Here is an 18,669-nt window from a genome sequence, read left to right on the forward strand (position 1 = left end):
GAGGGACTCCTGGGGGTCACTCCTCCAGTGAAAGTCCGGTCCTTCAGGTCCTGGGGGCTGCGGGTGCAGGGTCTCTCCCAGGTGTCGGGACTTTGGATTCAAAGAGTCGCGGTCAGGGGAAGCCTCGGGATTCCCTCTGCAGGCGGCGCTGTGGGGGCTCAGAGGGGACAGGTTTTTGTACTCACAGTCTTAGAGTAGTCCTGGGGTCCCTCCTGAGGTGTTGGATCGCCACCAGCCGAGTCGGGGTCGCCGGGTGCAGTGTTGCAAGTCTCACGCTTCTTGCGGGGAGCTTGCAGGGATCTTTAAAGCTGCTGGACACAAAGTTGCAGCTTTTCTTGGAGCAGGTCCGCTGTCCTCGGGAGTTTCTGGTCTTTTCGAAGCAGGGGCAGTCCTCAGAGGATGTCGAGGTCGCTGGTCCCTTTGGAAGGCGTCGCTGGAGCAGGATCTTTGGAAGGCAGGAGACAGGCCGGTGAGTTTCTGGAGCCAAGGCAGTTGTCGTCTTCTGGTCTTCCGCTGCAGGGGTTTTCAGCTAGGCAGTCCTTCTTGTAGTTGCAGGAATCTAATTTTCTAGGGTTCAGGGTAGCCCTTAAATACTAAATTTAAGGGCGTGTTTAGGTCTGGGGGGTTAGTAGCCAATGGCTACTAGCCCTGAGGGTGGGTACACCCTCTTTGTGCCTCCTCCCAAGGGGAGGGGGTCACAATCCTAACCCTATTGGGGGAATCCTCCATCTGCAAGATGGAGGATTTCTAAAAGTTAGTCACCTCAGCTCAGGACACCTTAGGGGCTGTCCTGACTGGCCAGTGACTCCTCCTTGTTGCTTTCTTTGTTCCCTCAAGCCTTGCCGCCAAAAGTGGGGGCCGTGGCCGGAGGGGGCGGGCAACTCCACTAAGCTGGAGTGCCCTGCTGGGCTGTGACAAAGGGGTGAGCCTTTGAGGCTCACCGCCAGGTGTCACAGCTCCTGCCTGGGGGAGGTGTTAGCATCTCCACCCAGTGCAGGCTTTGTTACTGGCCTCAGAGTGACAAAGGCACTCTCCCCATGGGGCCAGCAACATGTCTCTAGTGTGGCAGGCTGCTGGAACCAGTCAGCCTACACAGATAGTTGGTTAAGTTTCAGGGGGCACCTCTAAGGTGCCCTCTGTGGTGTATTTTACAATAAAATGTACACTGGCATCAGTGTGCATTTATTGTGCTGAGAAGTTTGATACCAAACTTCCCAGTTTTCAGTGTAGCCATTATGGTGCTGTGGAGTTCGTGTTTGACAAACTCCCAGACCATATACTCTTATGGCTACCCTGCACTTACAATGTCTAAGGTTTTGCTTAGACACTGTAGGGGCACAGTGCTCATGCACTGGTACCCTCACCTATGGTATAGTGCACCCTGCCTTAGGGCTGTAAGGCCTGCTAGAGGGGTGTCTTATCTATACTGCATAGGCAGTGAGAGGCTGGCATGGCACCCTGAGGGGAGTGCCATGTCGACTTACTGATTTTGTTCTCACTAGCACACACAGGCTTGTAAGCAGTGTGGCGGTGCTGAGTGAGGGGTCTCTAGGGTGGCATAATGCATGCTGCAGCCCTTAGAGACCTTCCCTGGCATCAGGGCCCTTGGTACCAGAGGTACCAGTTACAAGGGACTTATCTGGATGCCAGGGTGTGCCAATTGTGGGATCAATGGTACATTTTAGGTGAAAGAACACTGGTGCTGGGGCCTGGTTAGCAGGGTCCCAGCACACTTCTCAGTCAAGTCAGCATCAGTATCAGGCAAAAAGTGGGGGGTAACTGCAACAGGGAGCCATTTCTTTACACAAGCCCCCCACAGGCCAGGAGACTCAGCCCAAGCTGGGAGAGTCTTCCTAGTCTGTCAGGCGAGGAAGAGTAGGAGAAATAGGCTGGTTAGTTGCAGGGCCTACTCTGCCTTACATCCTTCTGTTCAGGTCATTCCCTTTGGGGAACTGACCTACTTCCACAGTGATAGGACCTAGTCTGAATTGCCTCTTGTCTGCCTCTTCAATGTCTCCACCCATTCTTTCTATTTTGGTCTTAGAGGTGTCCACCTCTGCTAACCTTATCTTGGCCAGGGTCACCCCTAGCTTACCCAGAGAGGTTACCCAGAGCTGGAGTAACCCCACCATGACCAATAGGGTCAGGGGGCCTAACTTGCTATTTGGCATGGGGTCAGACCACCATGCTAAGGATAGTGCAGCCATAAAGGCTAACACCCAGCAGAGGCCACTGACAGCTGTCAGTGCCCAGAACCACACCTTTAGCTCTTCACCTAAAAGGGAAGGGGCTAAGTTACAGGCCTCTTTGGGTTCAGGTTGCCTGTCTGCTGTATTAGAGTGGGGGGTTACCACATCTTGTAGTAAGCACCCTTCTTCCACTCTTTCTTCTGTTAGCTGAGGAGCCACCCACTCAGGTTTAACAGTTGCCTGACTAGCCAGGACTTCTTGTGGGTCTGGTTGGACTTTATCAGGGCCATTTTTGGAGTTCTCCCCTACTGGAGCAGAATCTCCTTGGCTTGCTGTAACCTTGGCTAAAGGTTGTCCACCCTTCCTACTCTGTTTTCTTTTCTTCTTCTTCTGGGGCCTGCTGGCATTTACTGCAGAGGCAGGACTTCCAGAATCCTTGGGAGAGGACTGGCACTGGACCAGTTCCTCTCTTGGGCTCTGACTAACCTCTGGGTAGTCATTTCCAAGGAGACAATCAAGGGGGAGGTCTGTACTGACTACTACCCTTCTCCAGCTAAGAGTGCCACCCACTTCTATGGGTACTAAAGCCACAGGCCTCTTAGTGACCCTGTCTAGGCTAACTCTTACCCTGGCAGTCTCACCTGGGATGTACTGGTTTGAGAGCACCAGCCTGTCATGCACAATAGTGTGACTGGCACAAGTGTCTCTCAGGGCAGTGGTTGGGATTCCATTCACCAGTAGGTGGTGGAAGTGTCTACTTCCCTCTGGAATCTCCAACTCACCTGTTGGGCCCTGTTTCCAGTTGAAGGCTATGAAGACCTCCTCATCTGAGGAGTCATCTCCCATGGCTACACTGGTTACCCCTGGAATCTTGTTCTGGGGTTTGTTTTTGGGACAAGAAGTGTCCTTGGTGTGGTGCCCAGACTGTTTACAGTTGTGGCACCATGCCTTAGTGGCATCCCAGTTCTTACCCTGGTACCCACCTTTGTTTTGGGTTGTGTCTTGGGGCCCACCCACCTGTTCTGGTTTTTGGGGGCCTACAGAGGACTCTTTTTCTTTGTTTCTAGTGTCACCCACTTTCTCCTGGGGAGTTTTTGTAACCCCTTTCTTTTGGTCACCCCCAGTGGAAGTTTTGGTTACCCTAGTCTTGACCCAGTGGTCTGCCTTCTTTCCCAATTCTTGGGGAGAAATTGGACCTAGGTCTACCAGATACTGATGCAACTTTTCATTGAAGCAGTTACTTAAAATGTGTTCTTTCATAAACAAATTATAAAGCCCAACATAGTCACACACTTCATTTCCAGTTAACCAACCATCTAGTGTTTTTACTGAGTAGTCTACAAAATCAACCCAGGTCTGGCTCGAGGATTTTTGAGCCCCCCTGAATCTAATTCTATACTCCTCAGTGGAGAATCCAAAGCCCTCAATCAGGGTACCCTTCATGAGGTCATAAGATTCTGCATCTTTTCCAGAGAGTGTGAGGAGTCTATCCCTACACTTTCCAGTGAACATTTCCCAAAGGAGAGCACCCCAGTGAGATCTGTTCACTTTTCTGGTTACACAAGCCCTCTCAAAAGCTGTGAACCATTTGGTGATGTCATCACCATCTTCATATTTTGTTACAATCCCTTTGGGGATTTTTAGGATGTCAGGAGAATCTCTGACCCTATTTAAGTTGCTGCCACCATTGATGGGACCTAGGCCCATCTCTTTTCTTTCCCTTTCTATGGCTAGGAGCTGCTTTTCCAAAGCCAATCTTTTGACCATCCTGGCTAACAGGGGGTCATCTTCACTGAGAGCATCCTCAGTGATTTCAGAAATGCTGGACCCTCCTGTGAGGGAAGCAACATTTCTGACTATCATTTTTGGAGACAGGGCTTGAGAGGCCCTGGTCTCCCTATTTAGGACTGGAAGGGGGGAATTGCCCTCCAAGTCACTAATTTCTTCCTCTGTGAAGTCATCCTCAGAGGGGTTGGCTTTTTCAAACTCTGCCAACAGCTCCTGGAGCTGGATTTTGGTAGGTCTGGAGCCAATGGTTATTTTTTTTATATTACAGAGAGACCTTAGCTCCCTCATCTTAAGATGGAGGTAAGGTGTGGTGTCGAGTTCCACCACATTCATCTCTGTATCAGACATTATTTTGCTAAAAGTTGGAAGACTTTTAAAAGAATCTATAACTGTTTCTAGAATCTAATTTCAAACTTTTAACAAACTTTTAAGCTCTAAAAGAAAATGCTAAACAGGGACTTAACACACAAGGCCCTAGCAGGACTTTTAAGAATTTAGAAAAATTTCAAATTGCAAAAATCAATTTCTAATGACAATTTTGGAATTTGTCGTGTGATCAGGTATTGGCTGAGTAGTCCAGCAAATGCAAAGTCTTGTACCCCACCGCTGATCCACCAATGTAGGAAGTTGGCTCTGTATGCACTATTTCAAAGTAAGGAATAGTATGCACAGAGTCCAAGGGTTCCCCTTAGAGGTAAGATAGTGGCAAAAAGAGATAATACTAATGCTCTATTTTGTGGTAGTGTGGTCGAGCAGTAGGCTTATCCAAGGAGTAGTGTTAAGCATTTGTTGTACATACACATAGACAATAAATGAGGTACACACACTCAGAGACAAATCCAGCCAATAGGTTTTTGTATAGAAAAATATATTTTCTTAGTTTATTTTAAGAACCACAGGTTCAAATTCTACATGTAATATCTCATTCGAAAGGTATTGCAGGTAAGTACTTTAGGAACTTCAAATCATCAAAATTGCATGTATACTTTTCAAGTTATTCACAAATAGCTGTTTTAAAAGTGGACACAGTGCAATTTTCACAGTTCCTAGGGGAGGTAAGTATTTGTTAGGTTAACCAGGTAAGTAAGACACAGGGCTTAGTTCTTGGTCCAAGGTAGCCCACCGTTGGGGGTTCAGAACAACCCCAAAGTCACCACACCAGCAGCTCAGGGCCGGTCAGGTGCAGAGTTCAAAGTGGTGCCCAAAACACATAGGCTAGAATGGAGAGAAGGGGGTGCCCCGGTTCCGGTCTGCTTGCAGGTAAGTACCCGCGTCTTCGGAGGGCAGACCAGGGGGGTTTTGTAGGGCACCGGGGGGGACACAAGCCCACACAGAAATTTCACCCTCAGCGGCGCGGGGGCGGCCGGGTGCAGTGTAGAAACAAGCGTCGGGTTCGCAGTGTTAGTCTGAGAGATCTCGGGATCTCTTCAGCGCTGCAGGCAGGCAAGGGGGGGGGTTCCTCGGGGAAACCTCCACTTGATCGAGGGAGAGGGACTCCTGGGGGTCACTCCTCCAGTGAAAGTCCGGTCCTTCAGGTCCTGGGGGCTGCGGGTGCAGGGTCTCTCCCAGGTGTCGGGACTTTGGATTCAAAGAGTCGCGGTCAGGGGAAGCCTCGGGATTCCCTCTGCAGGCGGCGCTGTGGGGGCTCAGAGGGGACAGGTTTTTGTACTCACAGTCTTAGAGTAGTCCTAGGGTCCCTCCTGAGGTGTTGGATCGCCACCAGCCGAGTCGGGGTCGCCGGGTGCAGTGTTGCAAGTCTCACGCTTCTTGCGGGGAGCTTGCAGGGATCTTTAAAGCTGCTGGACACAAAGTTGCAGCTTTTCTTGGAGCAGGTCCGCTGTCCTCGGGAGTTTCTGGTCTTTTCGAAGCAGGGGCAGTCCTCAGAGGATGTCGAGGTCGCTGGTCCCTTTGGAAGGCGTCGCTGGAGCAGGATCTTTGGAAGGCAGGAGACAGGCCGGTGAGTTTCTGGAGCCAAGGCAGTTGTCGTCTTCTGGTCTTCCGCTGCAGGGGTTTTCAGCTAGGCAGTCCTTCTTCTTGTAGTTGCAGGAATCTAATTTTCTAGGGTTCAGGGTAGCCCTTAAATACTAAATTTAAGGGCGTGTTTAGGTCTGGGGGGTTAGTAGCCAATGGCTACTAGCCCTGAGGGTGGGTACACCCTCTTTGTGCCTCCTCCCAAGGGGAGGGGGTCACAATCCTAACCCTATTGGGGGAATCCTCCATCTGCAAGATGGAGGATTTCTAAAAGTTAGAGTCACCTCAGCTCAGGACACCTTAGGGGCTGTCCTGACTGGCCAGTGACTCCTCCTTGTTGCTTTCTTTGTTCCCTCAAGCCTTGCCGCCAAAAGTGGGGGCCGTGGCCGGAGGGGGCGGGCAACTCCACTAAGCTGGAGTGCCCTGCTGGGCTGTGACAAAGGGGTGAGCCTTTGAGGCTCACCGCCAGGTGTCACAGCTCCTGCCTGGGGGAGGTGTTAGCATCTCCACCCAGTGCAGGCTTTGTTACTGGCCTCAGAGTGACAAAGGCACTCTCCCCATGGGGCCAGCAACATGTCTCTAGTGTGGCAGGCTGCTGGAACCAGTCAGCCTACACAGATAGTTGGTTAAGTTTCAGGGGGCACCTCTAAGGTGCCCTCTGTGGTGTATTTTACAATAAAATGTACACTGGCATCAGTGTGCATTTATTGTGCTGAGAAGTTTGATACCAAACTTCCCAGTTTTCAGTGTAGCCATTATGGTGCTGTGGAGTTCGTGTAAAACAGACTCCCAGACCATATACTCTTATGGCTACCCTGCACTTACAATGTCTAAGGTTTTGCTTAGACACTGTAGGGGCACAGTGCTCATGCACTGGTACCCTCACCTATGGTATAGTGCACCCTGCCTTAGGGCTGTAAGGCCTGCTAGAGGGGTGTCTTATCTATACTGCATAGGCAGTGAGAGGCTGGCATGGCACCCTGAGGGGAGTGCCATGTCGACTTACTGATTTTGTTCTCACTAGCACACACAGGCTTGTAAGCAGTGTGGCGGTGCTGAGTGAGGGGTCTCTAGGGTGGCATAATGCATGCTGCAGCCCTTAGAGACCTTCCCTGGCATCAGGGCCCTTGGTACCAGAGGTACCAGTTACAAGGGACTTATCTGGATGCCAGGGTGTGCCAATTGTGGGATCAATGGTACATTTTAGGTGAAAGAACACTGGTGCTGGGGCCTGGTTAGCAGGGTCCCAGCACACTTCTCAGTCAAGTCAGCATCAGTATCAGGCAAAAAGTGGGGGGTAACTGCAACAGGGAGCCATTTCTTTACACACCACCTCCAGATAAAGAGTCGTAAATTCGACGCGGCAGGAAAAAGAGTGGTGGCACAGGCAGCAAACCAGTGGCGTATTGCAAACTCACAGGCTTTGTTGGCCAGATATGATAGAGCTCATTGGGACGAAATGCAACACTTTATAGAACATTTGCCCAAGGAGTTCCAAAAGAGAGCACAGCAAGTAGTGGAAGAAGGACAGAGTATCTCAAACAATCAGATACGGTCAGCAATAGATTCGGCGGACACAGCTGCTAGAACTGTAAACACAGCAGTGACAATAAGGAGACATGCATGGCTGCGTACATCAGGATTCAAGCCGGAAATACAACAAGCAGTGCTGAATATGGCATTTAACGGACAGCAGTTGTTTTTGGCCGGAGGTGGACACTGCCATCGAAAAACTTAAAGATACAGATACGGCCAAAGCCATGGGCGCACTCTACTCCCCACAGAGCAGAGGCCCATTTCGAAAGACCGTTTCGAGGGGGGTTTCGAGGACAAAGCACAGAACCCACAACCTCACAAACGAGGCCCACTTATCAAAGCCAATATCAGCGGGGAAGTTTTCGGGGACAATATAGAGGGGGACAGTCCCAAAAAAGTAGAGGGAAATTCCAAAGTCCCAAAACTCCACAAAGCAAGCAGTGACTTACACCTCACAAATCCCCAACACAACACCTGTCGGGGGGGAGACTAACCAAGTTCTACAAACAATGGGAGGAGATAACAACAGATACTTGGGTCTTAGCAATTATCCAGCATGGTTATTACATAGAATTTCTCAAATTCCCACCAAATATCCCACCGAAAACACACAATATGTCAAAGCAACACATGGATCTTCTACAACTAGAGGTCCAAGCGTTGTTACAAAAACAAGCAATAGAATTAGTACCAATTCATCAAAAAGGAACATGAGTTTACTCTCTGTACTTTCTCATACCCAAAAAAGACAAAACTCTAAGACTTATATTAGATCTCAGAACGTTAAATACGTACATCAAATCAGATCACTTTCACATGGTGACGTTACAGGACGTAATCCCATTGCTCAAACAGCAAGACTACATGACAACACTAGACCTAAAGGATGCATACTTCCATATACCGATACATCCTTCACACAGAAAGTACCTATGGTTTGTATTCCAAGGGGTACATTACCAATTCAAAGCGTTGCCATTTGGGATAACAACTGCGCCAAGAGTTTTCACAAAATGCCTGGCAGTGGTAGCTGCGCATATCAGAAGACAGCAAATACACGTCTTCCCGTACCTAGACGATTGGTTAATCAAAACCAACACGCAGAAACGGTGTTCACAAGGTACGTTTATTGAGACCCTCCACAAACTAGGTTTCTCACTCAACTACACAAAGTCGCACATTCAGCCGTGCCAAACACAGCAGTACTTAGGGGCGACAATCGACACAACAAAAGGGGTTGCCACTCCAAGTCCACAAAGGGTACAAGCCTTTCACAAGGTAATACAGGTCATGTATCCAAAACAAAGAATACAGGTCAACATGGTAATGAAACTACTAGGCATGATGTCCTCATGCATAGCCATTGTCCCAAACGCCAGATTGTACATGCGGCCCTTACAAAAGTGCCTAGCATCACAATGGTCACAGGCACAGGGTCAACTTCTAGATCTAGTGTTGATAGACCGCCAAACATACACCTCGCTTCTATAGTGGAACATCATAAATTTAAACCAAGGGCGGCCTTTCCAAGACCCAGTGCCTCAATACGTAATAACTACAGATGCCTCCATGATAGGGTGGGGAGCTCATCTCAATCAACACAGCATCCAGGGATAACGGGACACTCAGCAAAAACTATTTCACATAAATCACTTAGAACTACTGGCAGTATTTCTAGCGCTAAAAGCATTTCAACCCATAATAAGCCACAAACACATCCTTGTCAAAACAGACAACATGACAACGATGTATTATCGGAACAAACAGGGAGGAACACAACTCAACTCAGTTATGTCTCCTAGCACAAAAAATATGGCATTGGGCGATTCACAACCACATTCGCCTAATAGCACAGTTTATTCCAGGGATTCAGAATCAGTTAGCAGACAATCTTTCTCAGGATCACCAACAGATCCACAAATGGGAGATTCACCCCGAAATACTAAACACTTACTTCCAAAGATGGGGAACACCACAAATAGACCTATTTGCAACAAAAGAAAACGCAAAATGCCAAAACTTTGCATCCAGATACCCACAAGATCAGTCTCAGGGCAATGCGTTATGGATGAGTTGGTCAGGGATATTTGCATACGCTTTTCCCCCTCTCCCACTCCTTCCATATCTAGTAAACAAATTGAGTCAAAACAAACTCAAACTCATACTAACAGCACCAACTTGGGCAATACAACCTTGGTACACAACACTATTAGATCTCTCAGTGGTGCCTCATGTCAAACTACCAAACAAACCAGATCTGTTAACTCAACACAAACAACAGATCAGACACCCAAATCCAGCATGGCTGAATCTAGCAATTTGGCTCCTGAAATCTTAGAATTCGGGCATCTAGACCTTACACACGAATGTATGGAGGTCATAAAACAAGCTAGAAAACCAACCACAAGACATTACTATGCAGATAAGTGGAAAAGATTTGTTTATTATTGCCACAATAATCAAATCCAACCATTACACGGATCTGCTAAAGACATTGTAAGCTACTTACTACATTTGCAAAAGTCAAAGCTAGCTTTTTCATCCATTAAAATACATCTTACCGCAATTTCAGCTTATCTGCAAATTACACACTCAACTTCTTTATTTAGAATACCAGTCATTAGAGCGTTTATGGAAGGCCTAAAGAGAATTATACCACCATGAACACCACCAGTTCCTTCATGGAACCTCAATATTGTCTTAACTCGCCTCATGGGTCAACCTTTCGAACCTATGCACTCATGTGAAATGCAATATTTAACATGGAAAGTAGCTTTTCTAATAGCTATCACATCTCTCAGAAGAGTAAGTGAAATACAAGCTTTTACTATACAAGAACCCTTTATTCAGATACATAAACATAGTGTAGTTCTACGAACAAATCCTAAATTCTTACCCAAGGTCATATCACCGTTCCACTTGAATCAAACAGTAGAACTTCCAGTGTTCTTTCCACAGCCAGATTCTGTAGCTGAAAGAGCACTACATACATTAGACATCAAAAGAGCGTTAATGTACTACATTGACAGAACAAAACTAATTCGGAAGACAAAACAATTATTTATTGCCTTCCAAAAACCCCATACAGGAAATCCAATTTCTAAACAGGGCATTGCTAGATGGATAGTTAAATGCATTCAAACTTGTTATCTTAAAGCAAAAAGAGAACTGCCTATTACACCAAAGGCACACTCCACTAGAAAGAAAGGGACTACCATGGCCTTTCTAGGAAATATCCCAATGACCGAAATATGTAAGGCAGCCACATGGTCTACGCCTCATACATGTACCAAACACTACTGTGTAGATGTGTTAACAGTACAACAAGCCACAGTAGGCCAAGCAGTACTACGAACATTGTTTCAAACAACTTCAACTCCTACAGGCTGAACCACCGCTTTTGGGGAGATAACTGCTTACTAGTCTATGCACAGCATGTGTATCTGCAGCTACACATGCCATCGAACGGAACATGTCACTTACCCAGTGTACATCTGTTCGTGGCATTAGTCGCTGCAGATTCACATGCGCCCACCCGGGAGCCTGTAGCCGTTTAGAAGCTGATCTTGAACATTTGTAAATTTGTAAATATATCACTTTAAACTACTTTATGTACATACGTATTCACTCCATTGCATGGGCACTATTACTATAATACACAACTCCTACCTCACCCTCTGCAGGGAAAACAATCTAAGATGGAGTCGACGCCCATGCGCAATGGAGCCGAAATGGGAGGAGTCCCTCGATCTCGTGACTCGAAAAGACTTCTTCGAAGAAAAACAACTTGTAACACTCCGCGCCCAACACTAGATGGCGGGATGTGCACAGCATGTGAATCTGCAGCGACTAATGCCACGAACAGATGTACACTGGGTAAGTGACATTTTCCATATATTTTTTTTTTTTAAAGGACATAGGCTGTTAAAGCGATGGCCTAGTGCCATTTTAACATATGATAGTTTTACATTCTGCTGTACCATGGTACAGCGAGACTCATTGACTTCAACGGGAAATGATTGAAGCATGTGCATTTATGAAAGATACTAATCTAGCCTTGTAGCCCAATTTTAAGGGCTGTTCTGGGTGGTAAAGGCCCTGAACATTCCACCCACTGAGAGTAGAATGTTCTAAATTAAAAAGGGAGAAATATGAGAAAAACACTGGCATGTTGGCGCTCCAAGTTTATACCAGTCATTATAATCCCAGAGCTACTCCAGTGTCTTAAATGGAGCTCTCAACATTTCAATGTTCTGATACTGGATAGCTGCAGTTACAGGCAAATAACTTATTTTCCAGTGCAGTTTTTTTAATCAGTCTCGTTCAAGACAAACAACTAAGTTCACACACTAAAATACAAGGTTATAAGAAAAGAAGCCAGTCAATCCGTATTGAGCTATTTTTTTTTTTTTACTTTAGAGAATATACTTTCTCCATGTTTCAGAAGAGGAAAATTATGTAGAGTTGGTTCTGACTAAGCTGTTGAGCGGGGCTTTTTATAGTTGATATTTCAGATATTTTAGTTTGGTTCTATAGTGAACCTTTTTTGCTTCCTTTATGTATAATTCCCAGCCTCACTTGTCAAGTATGGTGTATTTGCAAAACACTCACAGATCTGTCTTGAAAGACTTGTAAATAGTTTGCGTAGGTGCTCGGATGAAGGAATAAAAAGAGTAAGAGGTGGCCATAGAGTCTTAAAAACGATATTCTATGCTGCCAATATCTTTTGACCTTTAATCTGTCTTTGAAAGAATGGTTACGTGGGCACACAATGTTCTGTTCAAATATACATTTTCTGATCGAAAACCTCCACTATAATATGCAGAAATCAGCAATAATGTTCATGGCTCAAAAAAGACAATTGCCAAAGGTAATAGGCCTCACCTTTCTAATGTGAGTGCAGAGCCTAGGTTTGTCAGTGTTTGTAATGTATTAAAAAACAAATCAAAATATTAGTGGAAACAATGCTTATAGAGTATCTCAAAACTGTACTTTGGATTCAATGTTTCAGTCTATATAAATAGTAAGGATTATTTCTTAGTATGTTTTACTCTGGGAACCCCAAACAGAATTTAGTAAGTATAATGTAGTGCCAGAATATAAATGGAAACGTTAGCCATGGCATTATTTACTTTCCAAAAGATTCAGCCATTTGATCTTCTGAGGGGTGTGGAATGCAGGAGTCGAAGCAAAAACAAATTCTAAAATTCTGCTCTTCTGCCACACCCCAGCGAAAGTATCCCAGCTGCTGTGATTTTACAGACAAACCAGAGGGTTATGCCAGATTGGCCATGCAGTGAGGAGAGGGTATTTTATAGGAGGGGGGAGCAGAATTAGAGGGATATGGCTAGAAAAAGCATGCATTCTCATGGAGTGCTGAATCAAAAAACAATTCTATAATTGTGAGCTGTGGTAAGATAAGTCAGCCAATCAAAAAAATCGGTAAAAGGCTGTGCTCCAGTGGAGGGGACTTTACTGAAGAGGAAGACAAGCCATCATACGTATATCAAGCAGATGAGTGGCAGTAAAGGCAACTAATGGTAAGCAATGGGCAGAATTTTAAGCCCACTCTGTTCACAATTGTTCTTATTCTACTACCCGTCTTATACAGTCTGGTAGGCGAGACCTAAAAAAAGAAAGAAAATGGGCATGTTTGATGTTGCACAGTGGCAGGCATGTTCCAAGTACTTCAAGCTCCTGGAAAACTTAAGTGACTGGATATCCTCTCGAGGGATTTCTGTGCTATACAAATTAATGTATGCTAACAAATAGCAGCCTGTCTATTTTTCAGCTGTTGATTGTTGTACCAAGCCATTAAACGTTTACAAAAGACTAAATGGATTTGCCATACAGGACTAATGTCACTTGTCTAAGGCAGGTGATGAAGCTTTTATCTGGAGCAATAAAAAAATGTGTTTAAATGTATTTCAGTTCGGGTGAAAAGAATGTTAATTTTTTTAATTTTTTTTAAAGTTAATTATTTGAGCCAACGTAGAAAACAAAAGAATGTACAAACAATGGTGCCTTTGTTTTACCAACTGGGTCCATAAAGCAGTGCCTTTTTGATCAGACTATCAAGCACGTTGGTTAATGCATTGGGAACTCCAACCTTCAAATATCCCCCTTTCCTGCATTCAAACCGTTATGGAATTGACAAGAGACTCAACGCTTGGGTAATTTTAATATCCTGGAAGAGCCTTCTAGATAGGAGACTACCTTGCCAACAATATCTTTTGTTAACATTGAGGGGCAGTTCCTCCTCCCCAACCTTTTATCAGTTAGCTTGGCAGCCTGGCTCCTGAACTCATGTAATATGGACATTTTCCCCTAGGGTGTCTGGACATCTAGAGAGGCCAGGTGTCTGTACACCCCAATATAGTGCACATTCAAATATAGAGATTCCACATTTGCTGCCTGATTGCACACCCATATGCCAAGAGGAGGAGGCAGCAATCTTGTAGCGTATCTGTTTGGTCAAGGCTGAACTGAATTTTTCTTGCTAAATGTACATTTTGCTAACATTAGTATTTACTGAAATTGTCTGCGACAATCTTTATTTCCAGAGTCCTGTTTACAAAGGGATTGTCTTGAAGGAATTACTGTTTTTTACCGCAAGGAGATCTTCTCCAGTGTGGGAATTGGGGTGATCTAGTAAGTAATGTGCCCTCCTTTGGAACCAGTTCAAAAGCGTACCTTGCTGCATATATTTCGCCCCCAGTGTTAGAGATCCAGGCACTGCATTGTAATGAACCTTATGCAGTTCCTCAAGAATACATTTGTTATGAGAAATCATACAAGATTTTTCCCCAAAGGTAGTTTCAGACTGATTGCCTTCCAACATTTTTGCAAACCCCACTTCTCCTGTAGAGATCTTTATATTCGCTAGACTTCAGAAGATGTGGGTGGATAAGCTAAGAAAAATTAGACAATTTAGCCATAATTTTCTTCATCACAGATCCATTCGTTTGAGTTTAGCCACTTTGAAACAGTCTTTCTAGGTGGATTTTTTTTTAATGTATTTTTATTATAATGCAAACAAATGTTTGGTAAGCCCAAATCCCTTCTGCAGGGTGTAAAGTGGTTATTGATGCTTTATTAAAGAAAGTTTCCCTTAATAAAATATGTAAAGTGGCCACAGTGAAGTCCATACATACCTTTGAGATATTGTATCGATTCAGATACTGCGGTGTAGATTTAAAAAAAATAATCTTTTGGCATAGTGTAGTTTTTTTTTTTTTTTTTTTTCTCCCTCCAAAGGGATGGGCTTCCTACTATTCATTCCTTAGCACTTAATTAACTTTGTAATCTTCTTTTTTTTTTTTTTTTTTTTTTTTTTTCTGGTGAATATTCATCATATTCTTAGGCAACTCCCCCTGGATATGATAAAAAGAAATAAACTATTTTTGTCTCTGGTTCCTTTATTTCCCTAAAAAGCGAACTACAGCCTAACTGTCACTCACAGGGCATGCTAAAGTGCTGCTCTTTGGAAGAGCATTGGCAATTTTCCAGCCTTTACAAGCTGCACTCTATTTAGTTATATTGCCATACTTTTACCTGCATCCCTTTCAAAAAGGTTTTCTAGTAAGTGTTGTTCTGTTCTCAACATTTGGCTTAATAAAATGTGTGAAAATTGGCCAAGAATTCCTGCAATATGCTGAGAAATTTGCATTGAATTTGAATAGTGTGAGTGCTGTCAAATCCAGTGCTTGGGTAGGAGAATTTAGTGGGTTTATTACATTTTTATTTTAATGAAATAAAGTTGCCGGTAAGTAGTCCTTTTATCCTGTTTCTTTTGAGATTGAAAAAAAAAATGGATATGTAACCTGTAAGAATTAAACTATTTTGCCAATTAACTGATATGCTGTTTCTGATGGATACAACTACCTGTGGATTCCTCACCTAATGATTCCTCACCTAATAAATACTCCCATGGCGCCAGCATTCGACGGAAATCTTCTTGCTAGTCTCTGCACGTCGACGAGGACGTCACTCTAGCCCACGCGACGCCGTCTGACGTCATACAGGCAATAAGAGGTCCTCGACGACGTGCGGACGTCAGTTCCCTTTTTTCCGTGCATTCGAAACGGTTATCTTCGAGGGAGCAACTGTTACTTTTTTGGTTACAGTGTATTTTTGCTGCGTAGTCTTTCGCTGTGGTAATAATGTCGCAGAGAAAGTCTGGATTTAAGCATTGTCGTGAGTGTGGAGGCAAGATGTCGGTGACTGATTTTCATTCCGATTGCCTTTGGTGTTTGAGCTCCGACCACGACGTCTCGACTTGTGATTCATGCCAGCACATGAATCCAAAGGCCCTCAAGGAACGTGAGGCGAAGCTGTTTATGGCAAAATCGAAGGAGAAGCATCACAAGAAGTCTTCTTCTCCAAGACATCGGTGTCATCGAGACTCCCGGCGCCGTAGAGAATCTCGGCGTCATTCGAAGGAGACTCGTTCCAAGGACATGGGAGATCAGTCCCACGGTTACGCCGCATCCTTCGACGCCATTGCCCTCTCCGGCGTCTCCAACTTCACCTGGACAGGCGTCGGTGATTGAGGTATTGGAGCCTCAGGTGTTTTCTCCGGCGTCGCAGACGTCGAGGCCGGCGTCGGGGTCGCCTCCGAGACAGGCACCCCAGTATCCGGCTTTTCCCACCCCTGGAGCCGATAGTTCCGCATTCTTGAATGCGATGTATGCCATCTTCCAACAGATGGCTCCAGGGGGTGCTCCGGCTGGGCCTTTGGCCTTTTCTTTGGGTGATCCTGCGCCTCTTCGGCCGGCACCCTTTATGCCCTTTCTCCCTTTTGGGAACGTGGGCTCAGCGCCAGTGTCGGCGCCGGTGGCTTCAGAAGGATTGGCCCCGGGGATTTCCATCCCGTCGACGTCGGGATTTCGGCCTGTGACTCCGGTGGGTCCATCTGCTTCAGCTGCTCTTTCGTCGGCGCCGAAGTTACCTGTGGCGCCAGACGCAGCGTCGGTGGCTTCTGAAGATCGGCGCCGATCTTCGACTTCGGCGGAGGCATTGTCGACTCCGCGTATTGAACAACGACTTCATTCCAGGAGACGTGCTCTCCGTGTATTAGAAGAGCAGGAGTACCAACGAGCCCTGGAGGAAGGAGAGCTAGAGGACTCGGGTGATGGGCTGCGTGGACTGGAGTCGGCCAGTGGGCTGGACACTTCCCCTGAGTGGGATCTTTCGTCCCCGGGGGAATATACTGAGGAGGCTGCTTCCTTTCATGCAGTGGTACGGAAGGCAGCTAGTTTTTTGGACCTGCCTTTGCCGGTGGTGGAGGCTAAACAAAACCTTTTAACAGAGGTGCTACATCCGGCCTCAGCTGCGGCGGAGCCTCTGTTGCCATTTAATGACGCTCTGCTGGATCCGGTGTTAGAGGTGTGGAAGAGGCCGGCATCTTCCCCAGCAGTTCACAGAGCCGTGGCCAGGAGGTATCGGGCGGCTCCGACTGACCCTGGTTTTCTATCTAGGCACCCTACGCCGGAGAGCTTGGTGGTGCAGGCCTCCTGTTCATCCAAGTCAGCGCCTGGTTCTTTCCCGACGGTGCCTGGGGACAGAGATTCAAAGAAGCTAGAGGCGCAGTCCAAGAAGATTTTTTCGTCCTGCAGTCTGGCGTTAAAAGCCTCCAATGCAACCTGTATCCTGGGGAGGTATATTCATGCTCTGATGGATGACATTTCCTCATCGTTTACAGAGCTTCCCCAGGGTCTTTTGGATCTTGTCTCAAATGCCCAGGCTGCTGCGACCCAGATTATCCAGACGGGACTGGATACCACCGACTCGGTAGCCAGAGCAATGGGCACAACTGTGGTGGCAAGGAGACAGGCCTGGCTCCGTAACTCTGGCTTTTCTGCAGATGTACAGTCCACATTGTTGGATCTCCCGTTTGATGGGGACAAACTGTTTGGAGCCAAGGCTGATTCGGCCTTGGAACGTTTTAAGGAAAGCAGGGCCACGGCTAAGTCGTTAGGGCTCCAAGCTCCTTCTTCCACAGCCTCTTCCAGATTTTTCAGGAGGTTTCGTGGATTTGGGCGTGGCTCTTCCTCCTCTTCCTTTCGGGGAAGATATCAGCAACCTGCCTCTTCCCATCCCTATAGATCTTTCAGGGGGAGAGGTAGGGTCCGCACCAGAGGAGCCTCTCAGCAGCACTCTGCCTCTTCCTCATCCTCTGGCGGGGTGCAGCAGGGGAAGCAGCCTTAGGCTTCCACCATTTCCCACTCACTCCTCTCCTGTAGGGGGAAGATTACAGCATTTTCTCACCAAATGGAAGACTGTTACAACGGACACTTGGGTTCTCAGTATTGTGGGAAAAGGCTACACCCTTCCCTTTCGGGAGTTCCCGCCCCTCATCCCGCCCCGCCCTTCTTATTGTTCAGAAGAACACCTCCTGTTGCTAGAACAGGAGGTACAAGCCCTCCTTTCCAAGGGCGCGGTGGAGTTGGTCCCAGAGCAGGAAAGGGGTCGAGGATGTTACTCAAGGTATTTCCTGATTCCCAAGAAGGATGGTTGTTTGAGACCAATTCTGGACCTGAGGATCTTGAATTGGTTCCTCAAGCAGGAAAAGTTCAAGATGCTGACCCTAGCACAGGTGCTTTTGGCGTTGAACAAGGAAGACTGGATGGTGTCTGTCGACTTGCAGGATGCTTACTTTCATATCCCGATACTCAAGTCACACAGGAAGTATCTCCGGTTTGTGGTGGGATCGCAACACTCAGTTTGCTGTCCTTCCGTTTGGTCTTACTTCAGCACCTCGAGTCTTCACGAAGGTGATGTCGGTGGTTGCGGCAGAACTCGGAAGGAAGGGGATAGCAGTATTCCCTTACTTGGACGACTGGTTGATCAAAGCCAAGTCCCCGGAGCTTGTGTCGCATCATCTGCAGTCAACAACCCAGTTGTTGTTCGACCTGGGTTTTTCGGTGAACGAGCCCAAATCTCACCTAGAGCCCTCTCAGCGCCTCCTGTTCATAGGGGCAGTACTGGATACAACATTGGGTCGGGCCTTTCCTCCGCCTCAGCGGATTCAAGATATTCAGGATTTGGTTCCAATGTTTCAAAATGGAGCGGTAGTTCCAGTCCTCAAGGTCCTTCGTCTGCTCGGTCTTTTTGCCTCCTGCATTCTGTTGGTCACGCATGCTCGCTGGCACATGAGGGCTCTTCAGTGGTGCCTCCGAAGGCA

At 46.6% G+C, this 18,669-nt stretch overlaps 1 protein-coding gene across 1 annotated transcript in view; it reads left to right on the top strand.

Moving 5' to 3' along the window:
• The window catches only part of AKIRIN1 (akirin 1), a 169,476-nt gene that overhangs the window by 82,649 nt on the left and 68,158 nt on the right, over positions 1 to 18,669 (top strand). The gene's annotated exons all lie outside the window — the stretch shown is intronic.

The sequence above is a fragment of the Pleurodeles waltl genome, chromosome 3_1 (assembly GCF_031143425.1).
Source record: "Pleurodeles waltl isolate 20211129_DDA chromosome 3_1, aPleWal1.hap1.20221129, whole genome shotgun sequence".
In the NCBI taxonomy this organism is placed as follows: Eukaryota; Metazoa; Chordata; class Amphibia; order Caudata; family Salamandridae; genus Pleurodeles; species Pleurodeles waltl.